The sequence below is a fragment of the Monodon monoceros genome, unplaced genomic scaffold (assembly GCF_005190385.1).
Source record: "Monodon monoceros isolate NGI ecotype Baffin Bay Population unplaced genomic scaffold, NGI_Narwhal_1 Super_Scaffold_19, whole genome shotgun sequence".
NCBI lineage: Eukaryota > Metazoa > Chordata > Mammalia > Artiodactyla > Monodontidae > Monodon > Monodon monoceros.
Genome location: NW_021703775.1, coordinates 14,326,147 through 14,342,651, shown reverse-complemented (window position 1 = coordinate 14,342,651; position 16,505 = coordinate 14,326,147). Strand labels below are relative to the sequence as shown.

Sequence of the window (16,505 nt, the reverse complement as noted above, 5' to 3'; positions counted from 1 at the left end):
CTCTCACTCCAGGTAGAAGCCGGCATTCTTCCTACCCGAGCTGACCTCCCGTGACCCCTCTGGCTCCGCCCCTGCACAGACCTTGCTCCATCAATACTTCTCGTTCCCCTCTGGGCTCTCTCTTGTCTCAGGCCCTTTCCACTTGCTCTATGCCCCCTTCACCTAGAATATTCTTCCCTATAACTGCATGGCTCACTCCCCTCCCCCCTTCTTTAGTTTAATTGTCACCTCCTTGGTTTCCTGGCCGCCCTGTTTCAAACCGCAGCCCTCTTCCTCCCCCTCCGCAGGTTTATTTCACTCCATGACACTCGCCACCACCATCTGTCACCGTCCCTCTCCTCTCACTAGCATGCCAGCCCCACAGGGGCTCATCTGCTGCTGTATCTTGGCACCAGAGCAGTGCTGAGCGCACAGTAGGTGCCCAATAAACGGTTTTCAATAAATGAATAAGTGGTCACAGTATTTTAAAAGATCCAAATTTGCCTCCTTTCCCCACACAAACCTTGCTTCCAGAGAAAAATTAAACTCATCTAATAAGCCTTCCTTTCCAAAGGAACACGAAGACAACAGGGTGATAGCCCCAGCTCTTTCTACTCAGTGTCAGCAGAGGGGCCTCATCCAGACGCCTGAGACGATTCGCTCTGAGCACCCGCACAAGCAGGGGCCTGCACTGAGATGCTGAGATGCGGGGAGACGAGACATCCTGATAGCGAGCACTGGGGGCCCAAGACAGAAACCCAAAAAGAGCACCCTGCGGGGATAAATTTATTTGTTTATTTTTGGCTGCGTTGGGTCTTCGTTGCTGCACGCGGGCTTTGTCTAGTTGAGGTGAGCGGGGGCTCCTCTTCCCTGTGGTGCGTGGGCTCCTCATTGCAGTGGCTTCCCTTGTTGCGGAGCACAAGCTCCAGGTGCACGGGCTTCAGCAGTTGCAGCACGCGGGCTCAGTAGTTGTGGATTGCGGACTTAGTTGCTCCGGGCATGTGGGATCTTCCTGGACCAGGGCTCGAACCCGTGTCCCCTGCACTGGCAGGCGGGTTCTTAACCCCTGCGCCACCAGGGAAGCCCCGTGGTTTTTAGTATATTCACAGAGTTGTGCAACCATCACTACTACTTAAATTTGGGACCTTTTTCATCACCCCATAAGCAGTCACTCTCCATTCTCCCTTCCACCCAACCCTCGGCAAATGTCTTCCTCTATGTTCTGGAAGTTTCATATAAATGGAATCATGCAACATATGATCTCTTGTATCTTGCTGCTTTAATTTCGCCTAATGTCCTTAAGATTCATCTGTGTTGTAGCATGCAACAGCACTTTATCCCTTTTTATGGCTGAATAATATTCCATTGTATGGATATGTCATGTTTGGTTTATCCATTCATCCACTGATGAGCACGTGGACTCTTTCTCCCTTTTGGCTACCACTGAACCATGCTGAAACGTCATGAAAGGCTTGATGCTAATGGGGTTTCCTTGCCCCTAAATTGGAGGTGATGTGGCCCACCTCCCAGGCGGGTGTGAGGATCTGCAAAGCTGTAGACATCTCATCTAGCTGGTTTGTTGTCCACCCTGAAAGTGGACCTTTCTCGCTTCTGTGGCTTTTCTGTGCTGGTGTATGATGTGTGAGATTATCAAAGTGTTCCTCTTCTTGGACCTGTGAGTCAGATTTGAACTCGGTATCCCCCCCCACCCCTCCCTCCAATCTCCACTCCTGCCCACCTGGTTTCTCCACAGTCAGCTCCGAGGGCATCCAGCCCTCCCCAGCTGTGCCCTCCCCAGCTGTACCCCACCCAGATGTGCCCTCCCCCAAGCTGTGCCCTCCCCAGCTGTACCCCACCCAGATGTGCCCTCCCCTGCTGGGCATCCTGGACATCTTCCACAGCCCCTGCAGGTACCTGTGAAACCCGCCTCTCCTCCTCAGGACCATTATACTAAGCCAGCTCTGCCAGCCTTTTTGACATTACTACCTCAAACTGTTACCTATGTTTAAGTGTATGTTTTCGTGTTACTACGTATGGTTTTTTTCCTTTGATGTTGTCTTGCCTCATGGCCTCAACCAAACCAAACTGCAACACGGCCAGACAGTGTCTCGGAATGTCCTGTCCCCGGGCCCCCCAGGTGCAGCTCACAGCGAGTTCACTGAATGCTGGCCGGTTGGGTGTCTGGGAGTTTCGAGCCCTTTGCCATGTAACTGGAGAGGATGGAAGGGTGAATGGAGGCACCTGCTCAGCTGTACAATGGTCTTGGAGGGGGGATCAGGTTTAAATCATTGCGAATCCTGTTTTAACCTCCCATTGTTGATTCCTGCAAGTGCATGGCTGAACTAGCTGAAAAGTAACCCGAATTTTGGTCAGAACTTTGAACCACGGGTTTTCGTAGCGACCAAGCCCATCTGTGTAAATTCTACAGGACAGCAGCTGAGTCCCCGCCACCGTTTGGCAGGACCTTTGATAACTCGCGTTCCCTTCTCTGCTGGCCACAGACTTGAGCATTTAGTTAGGCTTGGGGGGCAGGGGGTGACTTGCGATAACCGCATCCATAACAACGAGGCCCGCCCGTTCTTTGTCCACTCCCATTCTGTTCTCCAGATGGATCAGGTAATCCACATTAGCAGGTAACTTAGTTTTTTCACTACCTCTCTGTTGCCTGCGTTCATTGTCTGCTGAGATAATAGTGAACAGAGAAAGAAGAAAGTTAAAATAGGAAGCTGGGAAGGGCAGGAAGAGAATCTGCAGGCCCGGTAAACAAAAGTTGGCTGTAACACGAGCCAGCATGTGGAAGTGTGACCAAGTACTCCTGACTATCTGGGCGCAGACCCTGTGCGCTTTCATTTTGGTTGGCTCATCTCCCGTCTCTCTGTTACCAAGCATGTTTAGGTCAGCTTTTTTTGGGAGCGGGGAGGTGGGGAGCTGTTGTTTCTGAAGAAAAGGAAAGATCATCAGATGGATCTCTTAAAATCAGAGTTAGAGACTGGACAGCTAGATGGGGCAGTTCCAATGAAAACAGACTTCCTTCTGATGAAATATTTACCAGCTTTTGTAAGAAGCCGTCTCCTCTTTGCCGTGGTGAGAGGCACTCTGAACCTTTCCCCCTCATGGCAAGGGTGTAAAATGATGATATCTGTCGGGTGTACTGGGTTCAGTAAAAAGGCCAGAGCCAACCAATTTGCCTCAGTTGCCTCGGACATACCCTAGCCCACTGTGAGGCCAAGAAGCACCAACTGATCAGAAGCTCTGGTGTATCGGTCCAGGCCCTGGGAGATCTGGGTTTGGGGCTCTGATCCTCCTTAGACTGTGCGTTTACCTTGAAGCAGACAGTGATGAGATCTGAGATGTGGAGGTCCTGAGCCCACCCGTTCCTGCAGTTAGATGATTATTCAGTACCTTCCTCCCCACACATCTGCGTGGTCAGGAGACGAGGGTTTGGCAGGTACTTCCGCTGTTGGACAGCTCCATTTCCAGGGGAATATCTTCCTTGTATTCAGCTATTATCTTCTCCATTCCTCACTCTAGAGTCCCCCAGGGTAGGTCTCACCCTTCTCTGTATCCCCGGCTATTGGGCCATGGTGTCTCAGGGTAACTGGTCCTCACGTGGGCTGTGCCCTTCTCGTCCCTCACCATCCTGTCAGATATGGTTTTCTGCAAGTTATCTGTTCCAAAGGAAGATCAGTGGATGCTGGAAGGCTGATGTGGTGTGTGTGTGTGTGTGTGTGTGTGTGTGTGTGGTCAATATCCACCACATTATAGAAGAAAGGAAAAGGATGATAATCCCGTCACCTAACCTGTTTTCATTTGAGTATTTGTCTTTAGTCTGATGAATCCAATTATATAGTTACAATCAGAGTACAATATACAAAGTTTTGCGGGTTTCTTCGTTCACTGTGCAATAATTTCCCCCACAGTTCTTCTAGGCATCGTAAGACAAAGACTAAAGAACACAAATATTTTGCGGCTCCAGTGAGCATTGGGATGGGTGCACCTCGTTCAGTGGAACAGGTACAGCATTGTGACAGTGACTAGAAAAGCAGATCAATGATGTCGTGGGCCCCTGCCCCTGAGAGGAAGCAGGGGACCTTGAGGGGAGGGGAAGGAATGCGGCGTGGGGTAGGGTCACGTTCTGGGCTCCCAGGAGCATCTCCATACATAGGACAGTGAGCTCTTTAGAGAGGAAGGGAGTAAGTTTTGGAACCGTCTTAACCTTTTAGAAGAGGAAAGAAAACAGTGCCCTTTTTACATACTTTTCCGAATTTCCTGTGTTTCATGGTAGCTGGTTACTGTTTTGGCTTCCTTTCATGGTAGTAAACACAGTCTGTTTTGTTTAGCAATTTCCTTCCCCCTCAAATACCATCCCTGATCAATTCTACCTTTTCCTGAGTCATATGTTCACAAGTCTCTTTGCTTCATCTCTCTCTCCCCTTAATTCATTTATTGAGCCCCTGCTATGCACTCAGGGTTCCAGAAGGGGCCGTGGTGGGTGTTGAAGAAGAAGGGGCAGCCTTGTAGCAGAGTGGTAGGTGCTGGAATCCCAGCATCCAGATGCTTCCACCCACCTTCCCAGGGGGCTCGCTCTCTTGAGGCTCAAAACTCTGACATTTAATGAGCTCTTCCTAGATAGTAGTGATTTGTCCATTTTATAGATAGGGAAATCGAAGCTGAGTTAGTCGCTAAAGTCAGGTCGGCGTGGACTCACCAAAGCCCTGGCTCGGCTGCAGTTGCCACCTGTCCCGTCTGAGCTTTGAGAGCCACAGACAGAGGTGGTCAGGGCTGCATTTTTAAACACCGTTGTCTTGAGTGTCTCAGGTAAGGGGTCACTGTGGAGGTTCAGCCAGCCCTGCTGGGGTCTGTTGTGAGTGAGTGGAGCTTGGGTGGAGGAGACAGACAAGAAGAGGGTGGATAGAAGGAGATAGGGGCTGGTTAACGCAAGATGAGAGGAAGTGGCCACCCACAGGGGAAGGAAAGGGTCCTGGCAGGCTGAGCTGTTGTTACTCAGACACCCGTTGAGCTGCATTCCCTCCAAAGCCATCTGTGTCCTACAGGCATTGTCTTCTTTTGCTCTGTAGCAGCAAAAAGGGAGTAAGTTGCTTTTACCACCATGTTAAAAAAATCAATAGAGCCACTCACCTTGAACTCAGAACGATGTTGACCTTTCGAATGAAATTGGGAACATCTGGAGTTTGTTTCCTACCTGGGAATGAAACACAGCCTGAGTGCTAGAGTACAGGTTCTCCAGTGCATCAGCATCGCCTGCTGGTTAGCTCATTGCTGGGCACCACCCCAGAGCTTCTGACTCAGTAGGTCGGGGGTGGGGCCCTGAGAATTGGCATTTCTAACGAGGTCTCCCGAGATGCTCATGCTGCCACTGCTGGGACCTAACTCCGAGAACCTCTGTACTAGCGCACGTCTCAGATTTGGGCCTCTGCTCCCATCTTCACCCGCCCCCCGCCAAGACCCAACACAGTAGGTGTGGTAGAGAGCCACTGTCTGAAAGAGAATTCGTTTTCTTGCAGCACAGATGAGTCAGGAGAGTTTGGCTGAGTCCCGGAGCTGCCCCCGGGCCCGGCCGCCAGCCCTCTTCGTCCCTCCCCTGAGGCTGAGCCCCTCCATTTACATGCCACCCCGTGCAGAGGTTAGAATAGGGCTGAGTGAGCTGGTGCAGAGAGGGCCCCGCTGCGATGTTGCTTTAGCTCCTCTTAGCACGTGAAATTTGACGAGCTAAGCATTTTCCGTGGTAAGTGCATAAAAAAAGATTTATCCTTTCGTGAAAGAAAGAAATACAACATTTCTCTTGAGTCGTAACTGTTGTTAGATGCTGAATGAGGGAAGATGGTTAATGCTCTGTTCTTCTAGACAATTTTCTCTGACTTTCTTTTGCTCTCAGAAGATCTCTGGAGTTAATTTTTAATGGCTTCGCGTGTGTGCAGGAGTCTCGCTCTCCTGTGAAGGATGTCTCTGGTCAGGACGCAGCTCAGCAAGGCCCCGGAACGGCTCCAAATGGGCCAGGAGGGGCACAGGGGCACCAACTGGGGAGAGGGTCAGGAGACCTCCTTTGGGTCGGGGGAGGGGAGGGAGGGCGGCAAGAGAGAAGATGGAGGGCTGGCAATCTGGTGTTGAGCCTCGAGGCTTCCGGTCAGCAGAGTAGCGCTCTTTTTGGTTGACTTTGGGGCCACAACGTGTAAGCCATGGGCCTCTGCCAGTAGGGTGTCCACTTGCCTGGTGCTCAGCCATCTCGGCCTCATGGCCAAACCCAGCTTGTTACCATCCCCTCTCAAGTGTACTTGGAATTCCCATCCCGGCGAGTCTCCTGTTGTCCACATCGCCTTCCCCCTTGGTCCTCACAACAACGACTCCCCGACCCCCCGGATCCCTATTTGTGTCCGTGCCCTCTGCCACCTCCTTAGGTTGCTCTCGCACCTTGCCTAGACTGTTGCAGTAGTTTGCAGCCAGCCTCCGCTTTCTCCCCCTCCCTCCCTGCCCTTCCCACCACTACCATATTGCCATCCTAGAACCTGCTGAGCCCAGGCTGCTCCCCACTCCTCCAGGGCTGCAAAACCCTTGATGGCTTCCCATGGCCCATGAGAAAGATCCCGTTTCCTTGGCATCAGAGTTTTCCTATTTGGCCCGTCCTGTCCGGCCAGAGAAAGAGCATGGATGCCGGTGAGGGTCTTGACGATCCCGATAGCTTCTGGCTGTTTCAGCTGTTGAAAGGAGTGTGTTTGACAAGTTGATGGCTTGTCAGAGGACAGCCTCCAGCAAGAGGATTTGCTGCTCTGACCCACGTATGAAGGAGAAGGAGAACGCCGGTGAAGTGGGAGGGAGAGACCCATGTCACGGAGCAGTGGAGAAAGCCGGGGAGAAGGGTCCAGTCATAAAGACCAGGTTTCTCTGAGCCTGGCTAAGAAAGGCCCCCTTCCGTGCAGACCACCCTCGTTGGGAAGACAGCTGGAGAGGCCTGGGTTCTGATGGTGTTCATTCTGGAGGCCCCCGGAGCATTCTGAGATGCTGACCCTTACAGGGCAGGCCCAGACCACTGATAGCCACCTCTGCTGGATGAGGTTCCCAAATGAGTTGAGGCCTGAAAAACTTTGCTGAAGACAATAAATGGGCTTTTTAGTTTTGTTCTAAGTAGAAATTCAGCGTTCCTGATGCTTGGGATCCGTTATGTCATTTTGATAGAGAACACAGGAGCTTCCGCAAACCTATCTCACCTTTGTAAAGGAGGGAAACGGACACTAACACAGAGGGAACGTGGTCTGGTCTGGGTCTGGGAGGACTGTTGAAGGGACCGCCAGAGCGTTCTCTTGCCCCATCAGATCACCTGGGGGGAATATTGAGTCAAGGCCGTGACTCAGACTTTAAAAGGGTCTGGAGGTTGCCTGTGGAGGGGCGGTCAGGGTGCCATGGGTCCTAAACTTTATCAGAGGAGAAGATGCTTTGCTGAGCCCCGGAGGGGAGGAAGAGAGGGAGGGGACGAGGGCTGGGCCTCGGAGTTGAAGGGTGTCACAGTGTGCAAACTTGGCTCTTTGTAAGGGAGACCAACCCACAAATCAGACTGTCCAAAGGTGGACTAATGGCCCAGCATCAATAATAATAACAGCTTATTTTTATGGGATGTTTTACAGTTTGCAAAGCATTTGCATGAGAGGTGGTAAGCCCTCCTTCTCTGGAGGGATTCAAGTTCAGGAAGGGATGTTGTTGAGCAGATTCAGGCCCTTCTGAGTTAGATGGATCCAGATGGGTGTTTTCCAAATGTGTATTAGAATTATGTGGGGTGCTTACAGGTATAGAGAACAAACCAGTGGTTACCAGTGGGGAGAGGGAAAGAGGGGGGCAAGATAAGGCTGGGGATTGAGATACAAACTATTATGTATAAAATAAACAAGCTACAGTGATATATTGTACAGCACCGGGAATATAGCCAATATTTTGTCATAACTGTAAATGGAGTATAACCTTTAGAAATTGTGAATCACTTTGTCGTACACCTGAAACTTATAAAATATTATACAGCAACTACACCTCAAAAAATTTCACTGTGGAAAAGGAAAAGAATTATGTGGGATGCTTTAAAAATATTCAGTACCTTGGGGCTTGCTCAGACCTGCTGGATCAGCATCTTTCAGGGAGGGACCCAGGAGTCTGTATTGGGCTAAGGCAACCAGTGTGCCCAACAGCCCTAGGAGAACGTCCACCACACACAGCAGGGACCCCTGCCTGTCATGTTCATCACGGTGCCTGCCACACGGCAGGAGCATGACAAATGTTTGCTGAGTCTATGTGCTGACATTTGTCTATGTAATTGCCCTGATCTCTCCTACGGCCTTTTCACCACGTCATCTACAGTGTGGGTGCCCCAGACTCCTTACTACTCTTTGAACAAACACACCACATGCATCAACTCTGCCCAGGCTTTGCTCACCCTGTGTCCTCAGCCTGGATAGATCCTCTGCTTATTCTGCTACAGAAGTCCCACGTTTTTGTTGCGCGCTCCATGCTAGATGCCACTAAGCCTTCCAGCCAGCCCGTCACCTGCGTTCCCCTTTCAACGAGTCTTCCTTGAAACCCTCTCCACCGGGTCCACTTAAAAGAGAGAAGTCCTTTGGGCTGCTCTCAGACTGCAGCATTCTTGAGCATCTAGGTGCCCTCCCTGATGTTGCTCAGTGAAGAATATTTGCAGGCTCAAAACTATCTATATGGGGGCTTCCCTGGTGGCGCAGTGGTTGAGAGTCCGCCTGCCGATGCAGGGGACACGGGTTCGTGCCCCGGTCTGGGAAGATCCCACGTGCCGCGGAGAGGCTGGGCCCGTGAGCCGTGGCCGCTGAGCCTGTGCGTCCGGAGCCTGCGCTCCGCAACGGGAGAGGCCACAACAGTGAGAGGCCCGCGTACCACCAAAAAAAAAAAAAAAAAAAAAAACTATATGAATATACATACATACTTTTTTCGACATCTGCAAAATTGAACTGGGTTGACTTAAATCTAATGTTTGATTAAATGACTTCTAGATGTAAGGACATCCTTGCCAGCTTAGTCAGTTGCTACTTAGCGCCTAGGTGCGGGATCAAAAGGATTGAGCTCCACCTAGCATTATAATTGTGGAGTTTTCCAGATGCTCTTCCACGGAGGTCATAGGTTCTAGAGGGTTCTGTAGTCATGAGCTCCCCCTTGGCCTTTATCTTCTGGCTCACAGTGGTCTCTGCTCTTTGCCTTGCATATTCTTCAGAGGTTAGTGACCTCCTGAAGTGAGGCTTGAGGAAATAATAACCATAATAAGAGTAAGAGCTGGGCCCTGAGGAGCACTTCCTATGCACCAGGCGCCGGTCCAAGTGTCTGTATTTATTCCCTCATGCAATCTCTGTAGCAGCCCTAGGAGGTTAGTGTTACAGGTGGGGAAACTGAGGAGCTTTGAGGCTTCGTGATTTGCTCAACGTCGTGCAACCAGCAAACAACAAGCAGTTAGCAGTCTGCCTGTTTGCTTGCAGGTCTGAAGCACGCAAATCCCAGCCCCAGCCCCAGCTTGCTAAGGCTTCTCACAGCCCTTCCCCTTCCTCAGGCATGCGGAATATCTGCTGCTTAACTGGAGCAGTCAACTGTTTCTCCTGACGGAAGAAGAGAAGAGGAGGATGGTGGTTTCAGGTTTCATAAATTTCTGAGGCATCCTGCCCTGTGGTCCTGCCTGGCTGGGGGCTTCTTTTGGCGCGGGCGTGGGGTGGGGGTGGGGGCAAGACTTGCAAAAGAGAGAGGTACAGGGAGCAGAGGGCACCTGAGAGAGGGTTGGATCACCCAGTAAGCAGACCTGCCTAACAGGAGTGGCCAGCATGCATTTGGGGTGGGGGAGGGTGGAGGGAACGCATTCCTTGTCCAGTTTGGTGTGTGGCCAAAAACCCAAGTGTAAGTAAGTAAGCCACATCCTTTAAAATTGCCCAGGGAAAGTCCCTGCTTTGGAAGGTAGAGGACGGATGGGAGGCTCACAGAGGTATGTGTGCTTCTGTACTGGGCCTGGGAAATAAATAGCTCATAGAAAAAAAGAATAGATGGCAGGGAGAGAGCTCAGTATAGCAAGGCCAACCTCAGGCAGCTGAGGTTCTTTTATATGATTGAATAATCATAGGGGAGCAAGAGGCCAGCTGGAGGAGAAAGTCTGGGGTCATAGTGTGCCCCCAGCAAAGAAGCCTCGTCTGTGTCTCTATCTTTTTTTTTTAATTAATTTATTTAATTTGTTTATTTTTGGCTGCACCGTGTCTTCGTGGCTGTGCGTGGGCTTTTTCTAGTTGCGGCGAGCGGGGACTACTCTTGGTTGCGGTGCACGGTCTTCTCATTGCAGTGGCTTCTCTTGTTGTGGAGCACGGGCTTTAGGCGTGCGGGCTCAACAGTTGTGGCTTGCGGGCTCTAGAGCGCAGGCTCAGTAGTTGTGGCGCACGGGCTCAGTTGCTCCGTGGCATGTGGGATCTTCCCGGACCAGGGCTCGAACCCGCATCCCCTGCATTGGCAGGCGGATTCTTAACCACTGCGCCACCAGGGAAGCCCTGTGTCTCTGTATCTTACATCTAGGTTCATTGATCCGGCGGGTATATGTACAACATCGTCAGGGTGCTCACGTGGGGTTTCCGTTCTCCCCAGATCTCACTCATCAGTCATGAAGCAGGCATTTGGTGAGTGCCAGCGTGATATGAGTGCTCTGGTCCAGTGCCACGTCTAGGGGTACGTGGGAGGCATGCAAAACACAACCCCCATCCTCAGGAACTGAGTTTTGACGGGAAGACACAGAGCTTTGTATAAAGCAGTTAAACAGCGTGGGTGGGCTCGGTGACGTCGAAGGCCACACTGAGAGTGTCAGACATAGAGGCTTCTAAGGACACCGGAGAAGGAGGAGCCAGCAGACCTGCGGACAAGGCAGGATGTGGGGGAGACCTCGAGGAATAAGTGGGATTTCACCTGGAGCCGACAGGGAAAGATGGCAAGGAGAGACCAGTCCTCACAACTCAAATCGCGTGTCACGGATGGAAAGACGGCCATCCAGGCCTCTCCGGACAGCCTGGGACCCGGTTTGTTCTGCAGCCACAGCTGCTGGCCTGGCAGGGGCTGCAGGCACAGGGTCCCTGATATCCTCTGTGAATTCGGGCCCAGATGCGGGCTCTGGACGCCCTTAACGGACAAGCAGGCAGGTGCCGGCCCAGGGTGCCATGCAGCCTGTGGCGGGCAGGAGGGCTGCAGGGCGGCAGGAATGTGTTAACACCAGCAGCTGGCTGCTATCTGATCCTGGCCCCGCAGCGACTTCCGCTTCCCCCATTGTTAACATACCAACCAGACTGTGAATGAATGAATGAGTGGGTAGAAAGGATTCCTGTGTGGGCTCTCACAGCCGAGGTAAAATAACCCCAGTCTCCTGGCCGCCAGCCTTTGGCATTGGGAAACCCCAGGTGGGACATGACCCTAATGAGTAGACGGACCTGAAGCCCGGGATTGTTATTGTTTTAATTGGGACGCGAAAACTCCCCAAATGGCTTAACACAATACAGGTTTATTCCTATTCCCGCAAGCCCAGATCTTTCCATCTAAGAGCTCCGCCATCTTCTGGAGCAGTGGTTTCCCACTTTGAGTGTGTATCGAATCACCTGAGGGCTTATCAAAACACAGATTGCTCAGCCCCACTCCCATGGTGGTGGGCCTGAGAATTTGCATTTCGAACAAGTTCCAGCTGCTGCCGCTGCTGGTCCAGGGACCACACTTCGCAAACCACCATCCTAGGGCTTCTTAATTCCCCACTGAAGCTTCTGCATCCAGCCAGGAGCCGAGGGATGAGAGGGGGCAGAAGTCAGTCACGGTGGCTGCACTCCAAGAGAGCCTGAGAAATAGAGTCATCTTGTGGGCCTAGGAGGAAGATAAGATGGCATTGTCTGTGCCACAATCAAAAAGGGCAGCCCAGATCCTGATCGCACTGCTGTCTGCCTGGAAGGCTAGATTTCAAAATGCATGTGTGGAGCAAGTCGACCAAGATTTGCCTTTACTCACCACGGCACCAGGGCCTTTCAAGAAGGCGGAAAGGACCTTCATGGAGCTCCTTATTGAATGTCTAACTGGTCCCACCATGTGAGTCACTTGAGACTCAGGTTCCTGTGCTGGATGGTCCTTGGCATCCCCGGTCCATCCTTTACAGATCAGGCCTAAGGAAGAAAGCTGCAAACCGTAGCCAAATTGTACACGGTGGGCTTTGTTTTGGATGTTCGCAGTTCCCTCTTGGTATTTGTCTTCATTTTTGTTGCCTGATGACTCTCGGAGCCTGTAACGCTGCTTGCTTGTATAGGGCAGGAGGTGTTTTTTAGTCAGAATCTTAGCCATGGTGAGTAGGCATGTCATTTAGTTCAGGCCTGATTTGGGGTAAAATCAAAGAGTGAATCAGCAGGTGTTGCACGCCTGTCTGTGCCGGAGGATTCAAGAGAACACGGCTCCAGGCCATCCTCAATGACCTTATCTAGTTGTAGAGGCCAGAGCAACCCCAATACAGGCATTCCTCATTTTATTGCACTTTGCAGGTACTGCGGGGTTGTTTTCTTTTTTAAATAACAGCTTTATTGGGATATAATTCACATATCATAAAATTCCCCCATTTTAAAGTATACAATTCAGTGATTTTTTCCCCCGTAGGATTGTAATACATTTTTTTCCAGTTATACATATACATGGATCTATTCTTTTTCAAATTCTTTTCCCATTTAGGTTGTGACATAATGTTGAGTAAAGTTCCCTATGCTATACAGTAGGGCCTTGTTGGTTATCTACTTTAAATATAGCTGTGTGTACATGTCAATCCCAAACTCCCTAACTATGCCTTTCCACCACCATTCCCCACCCCGGTAACCATAGTTTGTTCTCTAAGTCTGTGAGTCTGTTTCTATTTTGTAAATAAGTTCATTTGTATCATGTTCATTTTGGTAATTCTCACAGTATTTCAGACTTTTTCATTATTATTATACCTGTTCTGGTGATCTGTGATCAGTGATCTTTGATGTTACTACTGTTAATTATTTTGGGGCACCAGGAACCATGCTCATAATGAGACGGCAAAGTTAATCAACAAATGTGTGTTTTCTGATTGCTCTACCAACTGGTTGTTCCCCCTGTCTCTCTCCCTCTCCTCGGGCCTTCCTGTTCCCCGAGACACAACAGTTTTGAAATTAGGCCAGTTAATAACCCTACAATGGCCTCTAAGTGTTCAAGTGGAAAAAGGAGTCGCACATCTCTCACTTTAAATCAAAAGCTAGAAATGATGAAGCTTAGTGAGGAAGGTGTGTCCAAAGCTGAGGTAGGCTGGAAAGTAGGCCTCTTGGACCAAACAGTTAGCCGAGTTGTGAATGCAAAGGAAAAGTTCTTGAAGGAAATTAAAACTGCTACTCCAGGGAACACATGAATGATAAGAAAGTGAAACAGCCTTAATTGCTGATGTAGTAAGTTTCAGTGGTCTGCATAGAAGATCAAACCAGCCACAGTATTCCTAATCCAGAGCAAGGCCCTAAGTCTCTTCAATTCTGTGAAGACTGAGAGAGGTGAGGGAGCTGCAGAAGAGAAGTTTGAAACTAGCAGAGGTTGGTTCATGAGGTTTGAGGAAAGAAGCCATCTCTATAACATAAAAGTGCAAGGTGAAGCAGCAAGCACTGATATAGAAGCTTCAGCAAGTTATCCAGTAGATCTAGCTAAGATATTGATAATTAATGAAAGTGGCTACACTAAACAGCAGATTTTCGACAGACAAAACAGCCTTCTATTGGAAGAAGATGCCATCTAGGCCTTTCATAGCTAAAGAGGAGAAGTCAATGCCTGGCTTCAGAGCTTCGAAGGACATTCTTACTCTCCTGTTAGGGGCTAATGCAGCTGCTGACTTTAAGTTGAAGCCAATGCTTATTTACCATTCCAAAAATCCTTGGGCCCTTAAGAATTACGCTAAATCTCTTCTGCCTATGCTCTATAAATGGAACAACAGAGCCTAGATGACAGCATATCTGTTGGCAACATGGTTTACTGAATATTTTAAGCCCACTGTTGAAACCTAGTGCTTTGAAAAGAAAGATTCCTTTCAAAATATTACTGCTCATTGACAATGCACCTAGTCACCCAAGAGCTCTGATGGAGATGTACAAGGAGATTAATGTTGTTTTCATGCCTGCTGACACATCCATTCTGCAGCCCATGGATCAAGGAGTCATTCCAACTTTCAAGTCTTCTTTTTTAAGAAATACGTTTCGTAAGGCTATAGCTGCCATAGATAGTGACTCCCCTGATGGACCTGGGCAAAGTCAATTGAAAACCTTCTGGAAAGGATTCACCACTCTAAATGCCAGTAAGAACACTCGTGATTCATGGGAAGAGGTCAGAATATCAGCATGAACAGAAGAAGTTGATTCTAACTCTCATGGTTGATTTTGAGGGGTTCAGGACATCAGTGGAGGAGCTAACTGCAGATGTGGTGAAAATAGCAAGAGAACTAAAATTAGACGTGGAGCCTGAAGATGTGAATGAATTGTTGCAGTCTCATGAAAAAAACTTGAATGGACGAGGAGTTGCTTCTCATGGATGAGCAAAGAAAGTGGCTTCTTCAGATGGAATCTACTGGTGAAGACGCTGTGAAGATTGTTGAAATGACAGCAAAGGATTTAGAATATTACGTAAGCTTGGTTGATGAAGCAGCGGCAGGGTTGGAGAGGATTGACTCTGATTTTGAAAGAAGTTCTTCTGTGGGTAGAATGCTATCAGACAACATTGCGTGCTACAGAGAAATCATTCGTGAAAGGAAGTGTCAATCAATGTGGCAGACTTCACTGTTGTCTTATTTTAAGAAATTGCTACAGCCATCCCAGCCTTCAGCTACCACCACCCTGATCAGTCAGCGGCCCCCAACATGGAGGCAGAGAGCCTCCACCAGCAAAAAGATGATGACTTGATGAAGGCTCAGATGACAGCATTTTTTAGCAATAAATAGAGCATTTTTAAATTGGGGGGGGTACATGATGCTGTTGCACACTTAATGGACTACAGTATAGTGTAAACAACTTCTGTATGCACTGGGAAACCAAACAATTCGTGTGACTCGCTTTATTACAATATTCGATTTATTGCGGTGGTCTAGAACCAAACCCAGAAGATCTCTGGGGTCTGCCGGTGAAACAAGGGAAGGCTCCGTGAGGGCTGTGTGTGTCCAGTGGTCAGATCAGAGAGTCCAGCTCAAGGCAGAGAATGGCCCCAGCAGCTCAGTCCTGCTCAACCCACTTCTGGAGCTTCTGGCTCAGTTCTGGGAGCTGCAGTGTCAGCAGGCCTTAGACAAATAGATGATCGGGGAGGGGTCTGCGGGAGGCCCTGGCCTGGGGAGGATGGAAGATGATGTGGCAGGTTGGCCGTCACGAGCTGTGAAAAGTAGGAGCAAAGCTGACGAAGGGTGCAGCTGGGGGGTGGGGAGAGCTGGAGCTACGTGGGAGCTAGACAGAGTGAGGGGGATCTTTGACTCGGGGTGTGGAAGGAGAACTTTGGCACCATTGTGGCAGTTCGAAAGCACAGCGCGCTGCTGCGCACCAGAACTATTCACGTGGAGTGGGTCAGATTCCACATTCAGACGACGTCTTGGGGAGAGAAATTGGACTAGAAGAAAAGCGAGTTGTCTCTGGAGGCTAGAAATCTGGTAAGACCGTTTTTGTGGAGCTGGTCTTCAGGCAAGCTATGAAGGTCAGGCAGGATCTGGGTGGATAGAAGAAAGGGAGGGTTTCACAATATATATGTGCATCAGATCATCACATGGCACACCTTAAACTTACATAGTAAAAAAAAAAAAAAAAACAAAACAAAACAAAACTTACATAGTATGTCAATTGTATCTCAGTAATGCTAGAGTGGAAATGAGGAGGAAAGGCCTTCCAGTCAGCAGATGGGCATTGAGGGTGGGCCGATGCCCTCCCAAAGGAGCGGGGGCCCGAGGAATAGGCCAAGCAGGCCTTGACAGCAGGGAAAGGGGGCTGGACCAGGCCTGGCAGAGCCAGTGTTCTGGAAAGTGGAATCCGGCTGAGGATTGTGGGATCTTCCAGGGTAAAGGTGACCTGGAGGTGGTTTTAGAAGTTTGGTGGCGAATGTCCGGATTGGGTTTTGGTGGAGAATATAAGGGACAGTGGTTGAATTTAAGAGCCAGCTTATGGGGAAAAGGTCTGTGGACTCTCGCGTTGAGTCCTCCCTTCTGATCCCCACAGCACCTCTGCAAGGCAGAGTCTCTCAGCATCTCAGAGAGGTCAAGGGCCTGCCCCAAGGTGTCACAGTCAAGTTGAGTGACGGGTCTGCCTGTGTCTCAGTTTCCTTACTTCCCATCTGGAGTTTGTTCCAGCTTTCAGCATCCTTCACAGCCCTGAAGAATTTCACATTCCTTAAGAATGCCCCTGCCTGGGCAGAGACTAAGAGATGCCTGGGAAATCAGCTTTAGGCAAGTGCGCTCTAGGATAATAAGTGAAATCGTGACGACCAGCCTGTACTGAGGGCCAGGC

At 49.9% G+C, this 16,505-nt stretch overlaps 1 protein-coding gene across 2 annotated transcripts in view; it reads left to right on the top strand.

Moving 5' to 3' along the window:
- The window catches only part of TCF7L1 (transcription factor 7 like 1), a 159,095-nt gene that overhangs the window by 31,963 nt on the left and 110,627 nt on the right, over positions 1 to 16,505 (top strand). The gene's annotated exons all lie outside the window — the stretch shown is intronic.